Source organism: Biomphalaria glabrata, chromosome 4 (genome assembly GCF_947242115.1).
Source record: "Biomphalaria glabrata chromosome 4, xgBioGlab47.1, whole genome shotgun sequence".
Taxonomy (NCBI): Eukaryota; Metazoa; Mollusca; class Gastropoda; family Planorbidae; genus Biomphalaria; species Biomphalaria glabrata.
Genome location: NC_074714.1, coordinates 50,317,558 through 50,334,890, shown reverse-complemented (window position 1 = coordinate 50,334,890; position 17,333 = coordinate 50,317,558). Strand labels below are relative to the sequence as shown.

The 17,333-nt window shown below is 37.5% G+C and overlaps 1 protein-coding gene across 4 annotated transcripts in view; it reads right to left on the bottom strand.

Annotated features, from left to right (window-relative positions):
- The window catches only part of LOC106068426 (SLIT-ROBO Rho GTPase-activating protein 1-like), a 163,903-nt gene that overhangs the window by 98,950 nt on the left and 47,620 nt on the right, over positions 1–17,333 (bottom strand). The window contains exon 1 of one of the 4 annotated variants that reach the window (XM_056027734.1): positions 2,449–2,580. The exons of 2 other annotated variants lie outside the window; for them this stretch is intronic. The gene's annotated coding sequence lies outside the window, so the exon portion shown is untranslated. Of the gene's footprint in view, positions 1–2,098; positions 2,581–17,333 lie in introns of those variants that run through there. One more of the 4 variants, XM_056027732.1, reaches the window with a different exon arrangement.

The window sequence follows — 17,333 nt, the reverse complement described above, 5'->3', positions numbered from 1 at the left end:
CATCAATGGAGCCTAATTTCAGGGCGGGGAGCACTGTGGAGAAATGGAACGATATTCAGAAGAATAGAGACCGAATTGAAACCCAAGCTTGGACTAATGTAATCTCGTTATGTAGTGTAAGTGACCCCGTTTAGAAATATCATAGCTCTGCAACGGTTCTCACTTCGTATAAATAGAACCCTAATGTACTGTGTTGTTAGTTTTTTTTTTTGTTGTTGTTTTTTTACTTTCATAAATAACTAGATACAATGTTTGCGATAAATTCAAAGTAGCTTTATTTGCAGTTAAAAAAAAACATTCTAGGTTTGTTTATAGTTTTAATTATTTTAGCATTTTTTTTTAATCCAAAAAAAAAAAACTAACTATTCTGCTGCAATCGATTTTAAGCGAGAAAACTGATCGGTAACCTCAAATCTACACCAGTCAACGGGATTCGAACTGGACACCATCAGGCCCAGATGAGCCCTTGAATAGAACAATTCATGGATATTTAAGGTCAATACAAGCCCCCAACAAGCGAGAAGGAATAGAGCAGATACAAGACCTCTAAAATAAAATGTAAAAAAAAAAACAAAAAAACTAGGGAGAAAGGCCATCAAGCACCATGGGGTCTAAATGTGTGGTTCGCATGCTTATTAGATAGATTTGGTTTTGTCTTCAAGAGGTGGGGGTATTCCTAGATATAGGGCAAAAACTACGGCCGGACATATCCGGCCATAAAGCAAGTCATTTCCGGCCCCCTTTCTGTACACATTGCAGAATGAAGTCGCAGAGGACAGTTCCGTTGAAGTTAACTTTTTTTAAATTTCGGACCTTGACACATGTATCAAAAATGTAGATGCCCCCCTCAACCCCATTGCAGAGAAAGGTTGAGCATCAGTGATCTGCACTATCTATAGATTCTATACTATAGGGAGGCCAGGTAATAGAAATAGAACGTAGGGGATTGTTAAATTTTTTTTTTACAAAACTTTGATTGGGAAACTCCGAGAAGAAATAGTTCACAACAGGTCCACACTCTCTTCTTCCTCCGGGGTTCAAGGGGTTGGAGGGCGCCACATCATCCCGGCCCACTTAAATATTAAAAAATGGTTTCACGCTTATCACTTTATATCGTTTTGTATCTCCTGGCGTTTATCTCAGTGGGCCGCCGAGGAAAGGAGCTACAAGAGGACGACCACGGGAGAGAGATAACTTCAAAACGCCTCGGAAATAATGAGACTCCTACAGCGCCACGGGGGATGAAAGCAAGTCAGAACTCTTCTGATTCAAGAGATTATTTTGAGTTTTTAAAACGCCTCGTTCTTTCTCCAATATAGATCTACATCTATAAATAAAGTCGTTGGAAAAAAGCACATCAATGTAACATTTCGAGTCGAAGTAGTCCATAGCTGTTATACCTTTTTTGTTTTAAACACGCAAAAGGCTTACGTTTATAAATAATGAGAATACGTGTACAGTATGACTTTAAATTTACCGTGAATAATTTTTATACAATTTAGAAGAGCTTTTTAGGACAAGCTCTTATCATTTCGAAAGTCATAAAGCCACGTTAGATTATTTTCAGACATCAAGAGAAAGGAGGACTCCATTTGGAAAGGGGGGGTGTCATGTCCTTCTGTCCGGCAGTCATTGAGATAAAGTGTGACATATCCGACTCTCAGTCTACCATCGTCCTCCATTTTGTCCCCCTAAAGACGTTCAGGTGTATGATATGCTTAATATTAGAACATGACTCACTAGCAAAAGTCATTCTTCAAGGTACAGTTAAGGAAGCACGAAGAAAGGGTCGTCCAAAGAAAAGCTGACAGGATAAGATAAAAGAATGGATCGGCCTCTCACTTGATATCCTGCTAAAAAAAACAGCTGCTGACCGGGAAGTAGTGGAGGGATTCGGTTACGCGGACTGTAACAGTACCCCTACGACGAAAGTCAAGGGATAGATGACGATAACACAAAGTGACCAGGAACTGACCCTAGCCAAAACAAAAATTCTCTCAGGACTCACCAAATTATATTCAATGATCGTTTAAGCATTTATACAAAATAGAAAACAAAACAATATACTAGAACCAGATCTTGACTTAGTACTTGATACCTTAGACCTAGAAATATCCTGCAGAAAATAAAACCACACACAATTCCAGAACGCGTGTTCACTTTCAGAGCATGCCACAAGAAATAACACAATTGAACAAGTCCACTATTGGAAATTGTCGCGACAGTAAAATTAAAACTATTCGTGTTGCTTCTCTATACCAAGTAACCCATATATCAGATGTATGTCACTTTAATTCCATGAACAACGGCGTACTATAGTGACGCAATGCCAGCACAACGAGAACTAGATCTAGATCCAAATATTTTACTTTCGCCAGTAAATCTCAGGCACTTGTGCTACATAGACCCTGATACGTCTTACAAATTGTGGATATAATACAATTTCACCTTGCGCCCGTCACGATTCCCCATTAACACAGCAGAAGTTAAATCAGAAGACGACATGTACGAAGTGCACATTCCAAATTCCACGCGTGACATTAAAAGAAAAAAAAAAGCTACACGTCTAGATTCAAAACATTTTAGTTCTTTGTTTATAATAGGACTAGCCTCCCTTGTTCTTGGCCTACATTTGATCCACTAAAGAATTAGAGATAATAAACTCGTGTGGGAATACAGCGGATTGTTTGCCCCTGTTTCATAGTTCTGTCAACAAGGGGAGAGCGAGGGCTAAATAGGAGAGAGTGGAACCTCTTCAACGTCATTCAGCCTGGCAGAACTGAACCATACCGGGGTGGCAGTTGGGATAACAGTCTACACAGCACAGATAGATCAACAGATAGTCAACAGAAGAGGGGGGGGGGGAGAGAATGGTGAGTTCGGTGCTACGGTACCAGCCTGTCATCACTGCCACTCGGCATATAGATCTAGATCAAGATGTGTGGAGAGCTTCAAAACAAAGCCTGCACGCTGTCTGGTGTCAACAGTTAGGACTTGAAGGGTTCTCAAAACAGAACGCACGTGAATCTCTTATCTAAAATGACATTTTGTCTATTTAATATATTTAAAAACACAATTATGCTATTTTGTTTTTTGGTCAATAATTGCTATGTAAAAGACTTACACCAATAGTTTTTCGATTTATGAATGAAACTCCAACATAAAAATGTATTAGTGACCCATTGGTAACTAACGTCGTATGACGCAAGCGGATATCTGGAGCTATCCTATATTTATTTATTAATCAAAAAGTTTTTTTAAAAAAAACCTGAACATAAAATGGTAAGCGAAAAATGAATAAAATTAAATTTACTCCGCGTTGCTCGCTATGAATACACATTTGTCTCTTCCATAAAACTTAGACCTTAAGTAGAGAACAAGGAGCGGGAAATAGTCACGCAGGCCTAACAAGGCATGGCAACTTGACATTCGCCTCGTTCAATAAATCAAGTCACGAGTAGATACGGGGTGGGGGGGGGTGAACCTCTAACCTTGACAATATCAGTGCGCTGCAAAGCTGCACACATGCACACTGATTCTAACCCCTGGTAGTGTCAGAAGACAAGACAAACTACCAGTACCAATCAATTGTCACCGGTAAAGTAATCACACACAACCTTATTAACATAACCCGCCCCCCGTGCCATGTCGACGTTGACATACGCTTGACAGAACGGAAGTGGCAGACACCCAAAACGAAACTGCAAGTGATCTCGCCCACTGTACCTAAGCAAGCACGAACTGTGAAGCCATCGTTAATCGAGCCGGAGGTGGAGGCACTCAAACTTGAAGTTATCACAACGAAACAGTCAGTTCAATAAAACAATCCTTCAAGGAGAGCGAGGGAGAGAGAGAGAGAAAGAGAGAGAGAGAGAGAGAAGGAAAAGGACCGGATATAGACTTGATAAGGCCCTATGAGATATGGGGCCCTTATATGTCAGGGTATTAAATGTCATATCCGATTCGCAGACCTAGAGGTTAAATTGTTATACAAGTAAGCAAGTAGAGGGTGAGATAAATTCTTATATTTACTAGTATTATATTGAAGAGACTCACTCGGAGAGAGAGAGAGAGAGAGAGAGAGAGAGAGATATTACTGTGTAAGCTAACTTCTTTTAAGGAACAATATTTTTTGTGTATGTCTATTTTGGTATTTGGACAACCTATTGTACTAACTAATGTACACAGGCCTGAGCATCAAATTAGTCTGAGCGTTAAAGAATAGAAGCTCATTGTAACGATCTTCCATCTAGATCAGGGGTTCTCAGCCTGTGGGTCGCGACCCCCTTGGGGTCGCCTAAGACCATTGAAAATATGGATTGTTATTGTCGATTCTTCTATTCATAGTTCTGTTGCTGTATGTGTGTGTGTGTGTGTGGGGGGGGGTCGCGGCAGAGTCGGGTATTGTAAAAAGGGGTCGTCGAGCATAAAAGGTTGAGAACCGCTGATCTAGATTATATACACTCGTTTCACATTAATGGAGTAAGTCTAAAAACATTAATAAAGTAACCTAATTAATCAGATTAATGCATTCACTCCATCACTTTGATACAGTAACTAACTAATCACATTAATGAAGTAGCTCTTAACTAATCACATTAATGAAGTAATGCAGTAACTCTAACGAATCACCACATCAATGCAATAACTAACGAATCACATTAATGAAGTAATGAAGTAAATCTAACGATTCCCATGAATGAAGTAATGCAGTAACTCTAACTAATCACATCAATGCAGTAAGGCGACACGTCCTACTAAGAAACACATATTGTTTTTACTACTCAAGATTTCAAACAACTTGACAAGAGCTTGGCGAGGAGCTGGCTCAGCGATAAAATGAGCCCAGCGTCAGCAGCTTATAGGCAGTCGTCGTTAGTGACATGACGGAGGCGACCTAACGTCCTGTTTCCTAAGCCCCCCACCCCACCCTCGGGGGATTAAAAAAAAGGACGCAGCGGAGATGTGGATAGAAAACGATGTTACTTACGAAATTGGTTGATCCTAATTTAAGGGGACTTTAGTGACGAACTCATTCTGACACAAGGAAGGCAGTGACACATCAAGCTATTGATGGGTGCCTCAACGATGTGTTATGACACATGTTCTCTCCGTGTATGTGTCACGACACAAGGGAGGCTGTGACACATCAAGCTATTGCTGGGTGCCTCAATGATGTGTTATGACACATGTTCTCTCCGTGTATGTGTCACGACACAAGGAAGGCTGTGACACACCAAGCTATTGCTGGGTGCCTCAATGATGTGTTATGACACATGTTCTCTCCGTGTATGTGTCACGACACAAGGGAGGCTGTGAAACATCAAGCTATTGCTGGGTGCCTCAATGATGTGTTTATGACACACGTTCTCTCTGTGTATGTGTCACGACACAAGGGAGGCTGTGACATGACACATGTTCTCTCTGTGTATGTGTCACGACACAAGTGTTGCCTACTTAAACACAGAACACTCATTTACAAACTTCATTTTTTTTTACCTTTACCTATCCCTTAGTCTGTTGGACCGTTGGGGCACCAAGCAAGGGTCTTTCTCCATTCCTCCCTGCATTTTGCCTTGTTTAGAACCTCTTTCAATGGCATGCACGCCCATTCTTTTGTGTTGTCCTCCCATCGCTTTCTCTCACTGCCTCTTCATCTTTTTCCTGGTTTTGTTCCCTGAAGGAAGGTCTTAGCGAGCCTTGAAGCCGTAGATTTTTAGCTTGCGTTTTTTTTACGATAGTTAGCAGGTCATCATGGGGTCCAATCGCTGAAGTAACACTGTCTCTAATCTCTTGGCTAGTGGTGCGGTCTTCAAGTTATCACATTACTTCATATGTTTTTTTTAAAAGTGCCAGGCATATTGCAATCGCTTAATTTCTTCTTCTAGTAAGTTTGTAGAAATTTTAAAAGAAAAAAAAAATCACCTTGTTCACAGTGATCACTTTGTAAAGAGAAATATTGCACCCCCCCCCACACACACACACCTTTCCTCCACCTCAACTGGCTTCATACGGATTAAAATTGTATTGCCTACGGCAAAATCATCTCATGCCATTTTTTTTTTTAAACTGACAAACTATAGCTTTAAGATGGATTAATATTTTCGAGAGACATTTTTACACGTTTGTTACATAAAGTTTCAGCCTATCTGAAGTTGGCATGTCAACACATGATCTATTACGGAACACCCAGTGGACTAAAAATAAAGTGTCGGCCTATCCAACCCAATGGGAGTACAATCACAGCGAAAGTAGTTTTTTTTTTTTGTGTGTTTTTGTTTTTCCCAGAATTTTAGGACATTCTGTTTCAGCGATGGGAGAACAAGGGAGACAAGTCTCTGAAAGGAACATGAGCATTCTTTCTAGGTTCTTTTGTTCACAGAGTTAATTTGTTGAATTGATATATTATATATTATTATTATTATAGCTTTTATATAGCGCTACTTTCATGCTTATAGCATGCTCAGAGCGCTTTTGGTCCAATCTCTTTTGTGGACCAGTTGGGGGGGGGTGTCTAGGAGTTGGTTTTCCATGCTGCCTTTAAGGCGCTCAGTAAACACGAGTCGGGTGTCGAACCTCGAGCCTCTTCTAGGTAGCCAAGCCAAGCCAAGTTCAAGCGCACTTGGCCTCTCGACCACTAGTTGCACTTAACTAATCAATCGGATGACTTCCATATCGACCAATCCACCAATAAATTCCGACTGTGTAGCAGTAAATTCTCACAGTGTAGCAGTGGTCGAATGGTTAAGCGCTTGGCATCCGAACCTGAGGTCCTGGGTTCGAATCTCGTTGAAGACTGGGATTTTGAATTTCGAAATTTTTTATGTTGCCCCTGAGTCCACCCAACTCTAATGGGTACCTGACTTTAGTTGGGGAAAGTAATGGCTCTTGGTTGTTGTGCTGGCCACATAACGCCCGGCTCGTTAAGCGTTGGCCAAAGAAACATGACCTTAACATCATCTGCCCCGTATATTGCAAGGCCTGAAATTCCCATTGTGTAGCACTGGTTTAGCTGGGAGAGGAGAGGGGAGGGGTGAGAGGAATGGGGATCACATTTAGCAAAATTATCTTGGGCCGACACAGATACACACACAAAAAAAGGAGGGAAGCAATCATTTTGACATTAACAAGATACCAGAACAAACTTTTCGGACGTTTAATAATAATAATGATAGTTTAAATAAAGTACAGTGTGACGCCAATCCTAGCCGCGCCTCTGCTAACATTACAGACATTTATGCCAATTTTTATTTTTTGTAAAATTGAATGACCTGACCTAGACTAATCACACATTTGTGTGTGTGTGTGCGCGCGTGTGTGTGTTAGAGTAGCAAAAGAACAGAGCACGAGACAGTATGGGCGAATGTCTCTTCCACAGCAAGGAAAATACGAGACATTCCTCGATTAGTGACGTTGTTCTTGCGACATCTTCCTACAGACTGGAAGCGGGGCTTCTCTCTCACACACAAACTCACTCTCTCTCTCTCTCTCTCTCACACACACACACACATACACGAAGATGAACAAATGAATTGGAAAACTAGGACGAAATGAGGAGATACAAACTAGAAAAGAAAAAAAATCTTCTGTGACGTCAAAGATCCTTCATTGGGTGTCATTTGAGAAAGAATCAGTCACAGCATTTAGTTGGCGATATGGTCTATTGACGGGAGGGTAGAGAGAGGTATAGAGGAAAAAGAAAAGGACACAGTTGTTGGAAATGGGCTAACTTCAAATGGAAAAAAAAAAGGACACAGTTGTTGGAAATGGGCTAACTTCAAATGGAAAAAAAAGGACACAGTTGTTGGAAATGGGCTAATTTCAAATGGAAAAAAAAAGGACACAGTTGTTGGAAATGGGCTAATTTCAAATGGAAAAAAAAGGACACAGTTGTTGGAAATGGGCTAACTTCAAATGGAAAAAAAAGGACACAGTTGTTGGAAATGGGCTAATTTCAAATGGAAAAAAAAAAGGACACAGTTGTTGGAAATGGGCTAATTTCAAATGGAAAAAAAAGGACACAGTTGTTGGAAATGGGCTAATTTCAAATGGAAAAAAAAGGACACAGTTGTTGGAAATGGGCTAATTTCAAATGGAAAAAAAAGGACACAGTTGTTGGAAATGGGCTCATTTCAAATGGAAAAAAAAAGGACACAGTTGTTGGAAATGGGCTAATTTCAAATGGAAAAAAAAGGACACAGTTGTTGGAAATGGGCTAATTTCAAATGGAAAAAAAAAGAGCTCGATCCTGACACTGAAATTTATGATTGACAGATTTAGACAATGTTTTTTAAAATGGCCTGCTAAAGTTTTTTATGATCAGAATATGTTGTAATTGTAAAAATCTAACTTGCTTTAAAAAACCTAAAAGTATCCTAGTATTCACACAGACAGACAGAGTGAGTTACTATAAGCTTTGTAAAAATACAACAGAGGCATATGCGTTATCTCAAGCGATCGGTTCAGACAGTTGGAGAGACAGAGCCAAAATGATACAGAAGAGCTGCTAAAACAACAGCTCCAAGACGAGTTTAAGCTCACTCTACTGGCACACTGTACCTGTCTATCCATCCACTTTAAATTCGCAGTAAATATGACATTTAAGCTGGACTAGCTGTGCGGCTGGCATTTTTTTCCATAAACAGGGTCACAAAAACATTGACGGTGTACTCTTTGTACACATATTTACATGAGCATACAAAGAAATATGTCATAGGAGGTAAGGAAAACTGGCAAGTCGACCACTTCAAAGATAAACTGATGTTTGCAAGCAAGTCTATTACACTTTCAAACAAAAAAAATCGATACTACATCTATATTATCAATACTTTTTACAATATGACAATATGAGAAGTGTTACAGAAGTTTTGGGAAACCCTGCACAAACCTATATGCCCTTAAATCTATACAAGCTTTCGAATTGGATTTCTTTTTCGGAAATTTACATTGCATTCTCTCATCAGTGAGTTCTTATTGGAAATTCCAAGAAGCCACGATTCCTTTGAGATTCCAGATCGAGCCTCCCATTTCCCTACTGTTCCACTCCCTCTCTATTTTTTTTTTAAACGCGTTGTACCAGCAAGTCAGGAGTAAAAAGAAAAAAAACAAAACATTCCAGACATTGGTCCATGTCACTTGTATTCACTGACATGACCTTTTTTAATCACTAGGGACCATAATTCCAGGGCAAACCCTTTTTTTCGTCTTCTTTCAAAGTCTATCAATGAAAGTCTTTCTTCACCATGTCAATGTATTTTTTTTTAAAAGTAATCCAAAGCCAAAACTTGGAAGTAATAGACAGATAATGAGATCTTTGATTTAACCAAGCTCCCAGGAAAAAGGTCACCAGCAAAGGTTAACGAGCTAACCTGGTCCTCCAGGGGGTACTGGAAATCGACAAGTCGGGGGGGGGGAGAAAAACAAAAACAAGAAACTTACTGGCCCCAAAAAAAAACCATTAAAAAAAAAAAGTGAATTTTCTATGATTATTTTTTAACGGGCGTATGTCGATTTTGTTCATAATTATTACTTGGGGGTTAAAAGGTTAAAGGTTGGTGTGCAGGTTGTTAGAAGGTTGAAGTCAGCGATTACAACAAGAAAGCACTTACCATTTTCATGTTCTGTAACGTCCGTTTTAGTAAATCCAATATTGAGACATATTCGAGTCCCCAGGACGCCTCCCTCCCAGAACAAAAGCTTTTTTTTACGAAACGGTAGGGCATCAACAACAACAAAAGTGTCATTAAGGAAAGTGATAAAAAGTAAGAAAGTGATAAAAAGTAAGAAAGTGATGGAAAGTAAGAAAGTGATGAAAAGTAAGAAAGTGATGAAAAGTAAGAAAGTGATGGAAAGTAAGAAAGTGATGAAAAGTAAGAAAGTGATGGAAAGTAAGAAAGTGATGGAAAGTCAGAAAGTGATGAAAAGTAAGAAAGTGATAGAAAGTAAGAAAGTTATAGAAAGTAAGAAAGTGATGGAAAGTAAGAAAGTGATAAAAAGTAAGAAAGTGATAGAAAGTAAGAAAGTGATGGAAAGTAAGAAAGTGACGGAAAGTAAGAAAGTGATGAAAAGTAAGAAAGTGATGAAAAGTAAGAAAGTGATGGAAAGTAAGAAAGTGATGAAAAGTAAGAAAGTCATAAAAAGTAAGAAAGTGATGGAAAGTAAGAAAGTGATGGAAAGTAAGAAAGTGATGAAAAGTAAGAAAGTGATGGAAAGTAAGAAAGTGATGAAAAGTAAGAAAGTGATGAAAAGTAAGAAAGTCATAAAAAGTAAGAAAGTGATGGAAAGTAAGAAAGTGATGAAAAGTGAGAAAGTGATGAAAAGTAAGAAAGTGATGGAAAGTAAGAAAGTGATGGAAAGTAAGAAAGTGATGGAAAGTAAGAAAGTGATGGAAAGTAAGAAAGTGATGAAAAGTAAGAAAGTGATGGAAAGTAAGAAAGTGATAAAAAGTAAGAAAGTGATAGAAAGTAAGAAAGTGATGGAAAGTAAGAAAGTGATGAAAAGTAAGAAAGTGATGGAAAGTAAGAAAGTGATGGAAAGTAAGAAAGTGATGAAAAGTAAGAAAGTGATGGAAAGTAAGAAAGTGATGAAAAGTAAGAAAGTGATGAAAAGTAAGAAACGTTGGAAAGTAAGAAAGGGATATAAAGTAAGAAAATGAGGTAGATAAGAAATTCTGCAAGTTAATTAAAAAAATCTAATTAATTTTTTATTTTTTTAAAATACGCTATCTTGCCCCTCCCAAATTTATTCTCTCTCCAGGAGTTAAAACATTTGACAAAAAAAGCCGACTGGATTCGAACACAAATATGTTGTATCTACTCTCATCCATTATTATGTAAGACCTGTATGATCCTGCGAATAAGCAATGACACGATGCAGTGAACTATGAAAACTTATGCAGCCTCAGTTCACTCAACACCATTCCATGACATTATCGGATTTTTTAAACATTTTTTTTTAGCGACGATCGGAATATGACGTCATTATAAAGTGTTCACTGTCCACTTCCTTCAGAAAAAAAAAGTAGAGCGCGAGGACTAATGACGTCATTCTCGGGGGATAAAACAATAACAGGAAATGCCTACGGCGCTAATATCGACATTAGGAGTAAAGCAGAGAAAATAGGGAGAAAGTGACGATAGCGTGGAGAGGAGTATTCTGAGACAGCAGTGCCGCACCATTACCGGAAATGGGATAAAAGCGTAGTGATATTGAAGTGCTCGGTGGTAGATGAAATATAGATTTTGCGCGAATGAACTCAGATTAACTAGAACACTCTAGAAAAAAATATAATTTATCATTTATTTTGTCTATTTTATTTTCTGTAATTTTTATGTTGTACATTTCTCTCGAAATCTCATCCAATCTTCCTCTTATAAATCTTAAGCGTTTTTTTTTTCTCCAGCTTCCATAACATCACCAACACATTTCTTCATATCGCCTACTCTCTTATACTGAATTGTATTGCTTTAAAACGCATAAGGGATCTTGTACACGTGTAAACAAAGAGAAGATTACTGTGATTGTCTTTGAGTGTGAAAATCCCAAAAGTCAATGAAAAAGTTTGAAATGAACCACAATTGTTACAACATCAAGATATATTGATATAGGGGTGCACCGGATAGTCGCTCCGGCTCCGGCTTCTGCCGAATATCCGGCGTTTTTTACTATCCGGTGCTATGATTATTATGCTATATATTATGATATCGTCTTTTGTATCAAAATGAATCCAATAAAATGTCTTCTATGGATGTCCCTAAGTGCTAGTATTTTTTTTAGGGGGGGGGGGGTTCTATACAATAATGTTTTATAATAAGCTTCCCCCCCCCCATTATCAGTTTTTTCCTACATTTTTTTTTACTTCCCTTGGTTGGAAGATTTATTCCTATGAAAAAAAAATCTAAATCTCTGCACCATAGAGTATGATGCAAATACATTTAAAAAACACAAACATCAATGAATCAACACATCTGTATGTTGATAAAGAGAGAAGAGAGAGGCTGTATGTTGACTTACATCAAGTACATCAGAGTTATTTCCTCATGCCCCGCTCCCTCCAGAAAAAGGGGAGATAAGCCGTTCACAGATACACAGAGAATTATGGTTGTTGAGCTCTTATTAATGTATTCTTTATATAAAGTGAAGTCATAAAATTAAAATTTAGACACCGCTGCATTTAAAATTAGTATTGATAGTAGCATCTGGTCATGTTATCTTTCTTTTAACTTTTTTTTTCCAGTACAAATATTGACGTGTAGAACACCATAACTTAGTAACAGATGCTTAGATTGCACTATTAATCTATGTCAATATAAACAACTAATCAACACGCCATTGAGTCTGCTTTACATTATAATACAAAATGTTCAGTTCTGTTAAAAGCTGGCTGGCTGGATAGATGGATAGAATGTTAATATAAACCAAAAATAATGGATCGGTTGTGTTTGAAATTATTTCATTTTCAAAGATTACACTTAAGATGAGAGAGAGAGAGAGGTCTGTTTGAACGTAACGCCTGTGTTTCAAGCATTCTCTGTGTGTGTATCTGAGTGTTCATTCCTAATAACAAAATTGATTAAAAACGCAGAATCAATAATACCCTATTAGTATATATATATATATATATATATATATATATATATATAACAATATTTGAACAGAGGGAAAAAGTTACTGCCTGAAAAAAACAACTAGTTCCTCTCCCACCCCACGTCCTTATCCTAAAGAACAGCAGACAGCAGTGATAAATACTGACAACTTGTCGATCAAAATTGTTCGGCCATAACTGACCCCATTCTTCTGTTTAACCCCCTTTTGTCCAGAGATGACCCCAGGCTACTCACCAGACGGTTACAGGCGGAATTGTCTGATTGAATTTATTACACATTCAGCAGCGTCCATCTAACAGAGACAGAGAGAGGCAGAGAGAGACAGAGACACAGACAGAGACCTCTAATAGCTTTATACACGTCATCAATGGCGAGCGAGGCTTAACGAGTAAATTAGGTTTCAAATTCTCCTGTAAAAAAAAATAAAAATGTACGTTGTTTAAACAGACCTGGGTTTTAAACCTAGAGTAAATTTCCAAACATTTAGAAACTGGAAACACAAACTGAATAATTCCCAAACAAATGTTAGAAATTGCATTATAGATACGATGAATTGGATTACTGGGGCCGGGAGTTTAAAACTATTTGAATACGAATTGAAGAGTAATTCTCTCTGCGCTCTTACTTTGCAGTAAATAAAACTTAAAGTAACACTGTCCTACGGAGAAACAAATTCTTACACGTGGAGTCTGGCATCAACAATGTCATAAGTCATATACTCTTAGGTAGCGCCGTATTCTATTGTGTTATCAAACGAAAGATGGAGGTTTAAAAAGACTTCAAATTGACATGCGTCAGATTCACCTATGCCTTAGTCCGTTTAAACGATGGGGCACCACACAAGATTCTCCATTCCTCTCTGTCCTTTGCCTTGGACAAAATTTCATTCAATAACAGGCCTTCTTGATGTTTTCCCATTGCCTTCTTGATGTTTTCCCATTGCCTTCTTGATGTTTTCCCATTGCCTTCTTGATGTTTTCCCATTGTCTTCTTTGATGTTTTCCCATTGCTAGTGATGGGCAAAAGTTAACTAAAAAGTTGCTAACTTTTAGTTTAACTAAAAAAAATTAGTTAAGGCCAAAGTTTAATTTAAAAAAAAAAGTTTAGTTAAAATCCTAGTTTAATTAATTTTTTTTAGTTACAAACTAAAAAGTTTAATTACAAATTTTACAAACTTTTTTAACAGACATACCAATAAATATTTAGATCTATCTAATTTGGAGAATATATGTAATAAATAATATAGAGGAGAAATAACTAGAGGGTGCACAGCTCACTAGAAAGCCTTTTGACCTTTACCCTATAATGGTCGCTATTCCCCAATGTATTTGAAAGGCGAGAAAAATAAACGTGTTCATTATATTTCTAGCAAGTTTCGCTGCTTGATAAACCCTGATAATTCCTTGCTTCTATTGATCTACATTTTGTTGCTTTTTTTTTAAACACCAGTGTGTTCCTGTATAGCTGCAGACAAAGAATTTTGCTTTACTATAGATCTAAAAGAAATGTCGACTCTATTTTATTTTAAAACTTTTTACTAGTAGATAGATCTAGAGTATAGTGACGTCTAGTCTATTAGTATTAGAATTAGTCTATTACTACTATTAGATCTATAGGCATAATAGTCTATATTTAATTATTTTAGTCTCTTAGTCTTAAGTAGAGTCTAACTCTTAGCCTAGTCTTAGATCTAGATGTAAATTTAAAATTATAAGTCAATAATATAGATCTATTAATTGAAATCTATATTACTTTACTTTATTAGACTAGACTAGAACTATTAGTTAGAGATTCTACTATTCGTATTCCTCCCTAGTCACGTGGTTGTGTGTATACAACGCGCACCGTGCTTAGTTTTAGTTAGTTTGTAGTGGGAATCTGAAGCGTTTTAAGTCAATATTTAGTGGTTTCAATTTACTCATTAGCGCTAAACTATAATTTGTTAATAACAGGAGAATCTAGAGATACATTTTTTAATAGTTTCAACTAAAACAAATAGTTAAACCTTTGATAGAAGGTACCGAAGCGTTGGCCTATAATCTGCCATACTGAGATCAAGATTTCTTGATCTACAATGAATGACTACACTTACAGTTCTTAGCGTTCGGGTAACCAGTCCTAGAAAAAAAAAGTAACACTTTCATCCCCCCCCCCCTTTTCCTCTCTGCCCAAAAGTAAACAAACTTGAACTTGAGTAGAACACTAAAAGTTGGACAGCAGACCAGTGTGTATTGGTCAGATAGCTCTAGGGCTAGTGTGTAGTCGATATGTAGACTAGTTGTTATAAAAGATAAAAAGACTGCCATGAGTTTTCCTTGTGCGTAATAGGCTTCAGTTGTTTAGCGAACAAATAACACATCTGATAGTCAAGGATAAATCGAGATCTACTCTTACAGTTACACAGGTCAAATGTGTCTTACCCCGCCCTTTCATTGTTAAATTTGGTTTCTAAGTAATAAAATAGATCTAGATCTGTTTCGTCAACGCATTTTTGAAACTTTAATGTAACATTTTGTGAATTTCTTAAAAAATGATAGAACTTTTAATAACATAATAATACATCATGTATCCAACACAATAACCGGAATATGAAATATATAACGTTAAAAAATAGCTGAAGTTTATGAAAATAACAATGTTTCAACTAATATGCTACTAATATAGTAGTAGTAGTAGTAGTAGGCCTAACTAGTATTTCTTAGATTATTTTTTGATTAAAATATTAATTATTTGATCTAGGTCTAGTAGCTAGATTTAATTCTAGATCCAGATTATGTTTCTGATCATTTCGTTTGCAGAAGATATTAGATCTAGATCCAGAATATTCTAGAATCTAGGTCGAGTTAGTTAGAGTGCAGTTTTATCATTACTTCTAAAGGTAACTTATATTAGAACTTGGACAATTACTTCTAATTTCTTTCTATAATAGTATTCTAATTCTAGTGATTCTATTAAGATCTACATCTATCCCATAAAGACATTTAAATCTTGTTTCATGTGCACAAATAAATGTTTATTACATTTAGCTAAAGAGATTGGTTGTGCTTTATATTTTTCATGTATGGCTGTTTCGTCCTTAAAAAAGGTCAAAATAGTTTGTAAAAGTTTAACTAAAATTTCTTAGTTTAGTTTAACTAATTTTTTCAATTTGTGATTAACTAAAAGTTTAATTACTTTTTTTTAGTTCAAACTTAGTTTTAGTTTAACTAAAAAAAATTAGTTTAGTTCCCATCACTACCCATTGCCTTCTTGATGTTTTCCCATTACCTTCTTAGATGTTTTCCCATTGCCTTCTTTGATGTTTTCCCATTGCCTTCTTAGATGTTTTCCCATTGCCTTCTTTGATGTTTTCCCATTGCCTTCTTTGATGTTTTCCCATTGCCTTCTTGATGTTTTCCCATTGCCTTCTTAGATGTTTTCCCATTGCCTTCTTGATGTTTTCCCATTGCCTTCTTGATGTTTTCCCATTGCCTTCTTTGATGTTTTCCCATTGCCTTCTTTGATGTTTTCCCATTGCCTTCTTGATGTTTTCCCATTGCCTTCTTTGATGTTTTCCCATTGCCTTCTTTGATGTTTTCCCATTGCCTTCTTGATGTTTTCCCATTGCCTTCTTTGATGTTTTCCCATTGCCTTCTTTGATGTTTTCCCATTGCCTTCTTTGATGTTTTCCCATTGCTTTCTTGATGTTTTCCCATTGCTTTCTCTGTCTTCCTCTTCCCTGAAGGTCTTTTCGAGCCCAGAAGACCTTGTGATATGGCCAAAGAGTCTCAGTGGTCAGGGGACATGAACTTTCTTAGACAAGACTAAAGTGAATCCTGAAGACAGAGCGCGTAGAGTCAAAGAGCCAAGGTTAAAAGAAAAATATGGAGCACAAACATTTTCCGGCCTCGGGGGTCAAAGTTCAAACACGCGGTCCACGGGAAGCATCACAACCAAAATAAATCGTTCAGAGGGGGGCCAGATATCAAGACCCACAGGCAGTAGTTTGGGCAACACTGATGTAGACTGATGGTTACCACAGAGCTAGCTATAAAATGGGGAGGCGGATGCATTCACGACTGGAGGTATTACTCACTTCTATCTACACACGTCACACATCACTGCACACAGACACACTTAATACACACCCTTAGAAACACATGCAACACAACATTTCATTGTCAATGCATATCGACGTACCACACCATCCCTCCCCCATTTTTTTTTTTAGCATTTTTTTTTCTCTTCTCTTTTCCCCCCGTCGACATAGAGAACTGGCGTCCGTGAAATAATAACTTCCCGGGTCTTTAAGGAGGCCAGGCAAGCAAATAATAAACCCAAGAAACAGATGTGTGCAGTGAGTCGAGGAGTCTCAAAGTGTGCAGTGAGTCGAGGAGTCTCAAAGTGTGCAGTGAGTCGAGGAGTCTCAAAGTGTGCAGTGAGTCGAGGAGTCTCAAAGTGTGCAGTGAGTCCAGGAGTCTCAAAGTGTGCAGTGAGTCCAGGAGTCTCAAAATGTTCTTTTATAACCTTCAGGTAACAGCAGATTGTAGAGTTACGTTTCTATCACGGCCACGAATAAAAAAAACAACAGTCTGTTTTATAACTATGAAATCTATGCGCGATTTTATACATGGAGGGAAATCTACGACTAGCAGATTTACGGGGGGTTCATCAAGTATTTGTGTCAGGTATAAGCAAAGTAATGCAAACAGATTTACGGGGGGTTCATCAAGTATTTGTGTCAGGTAG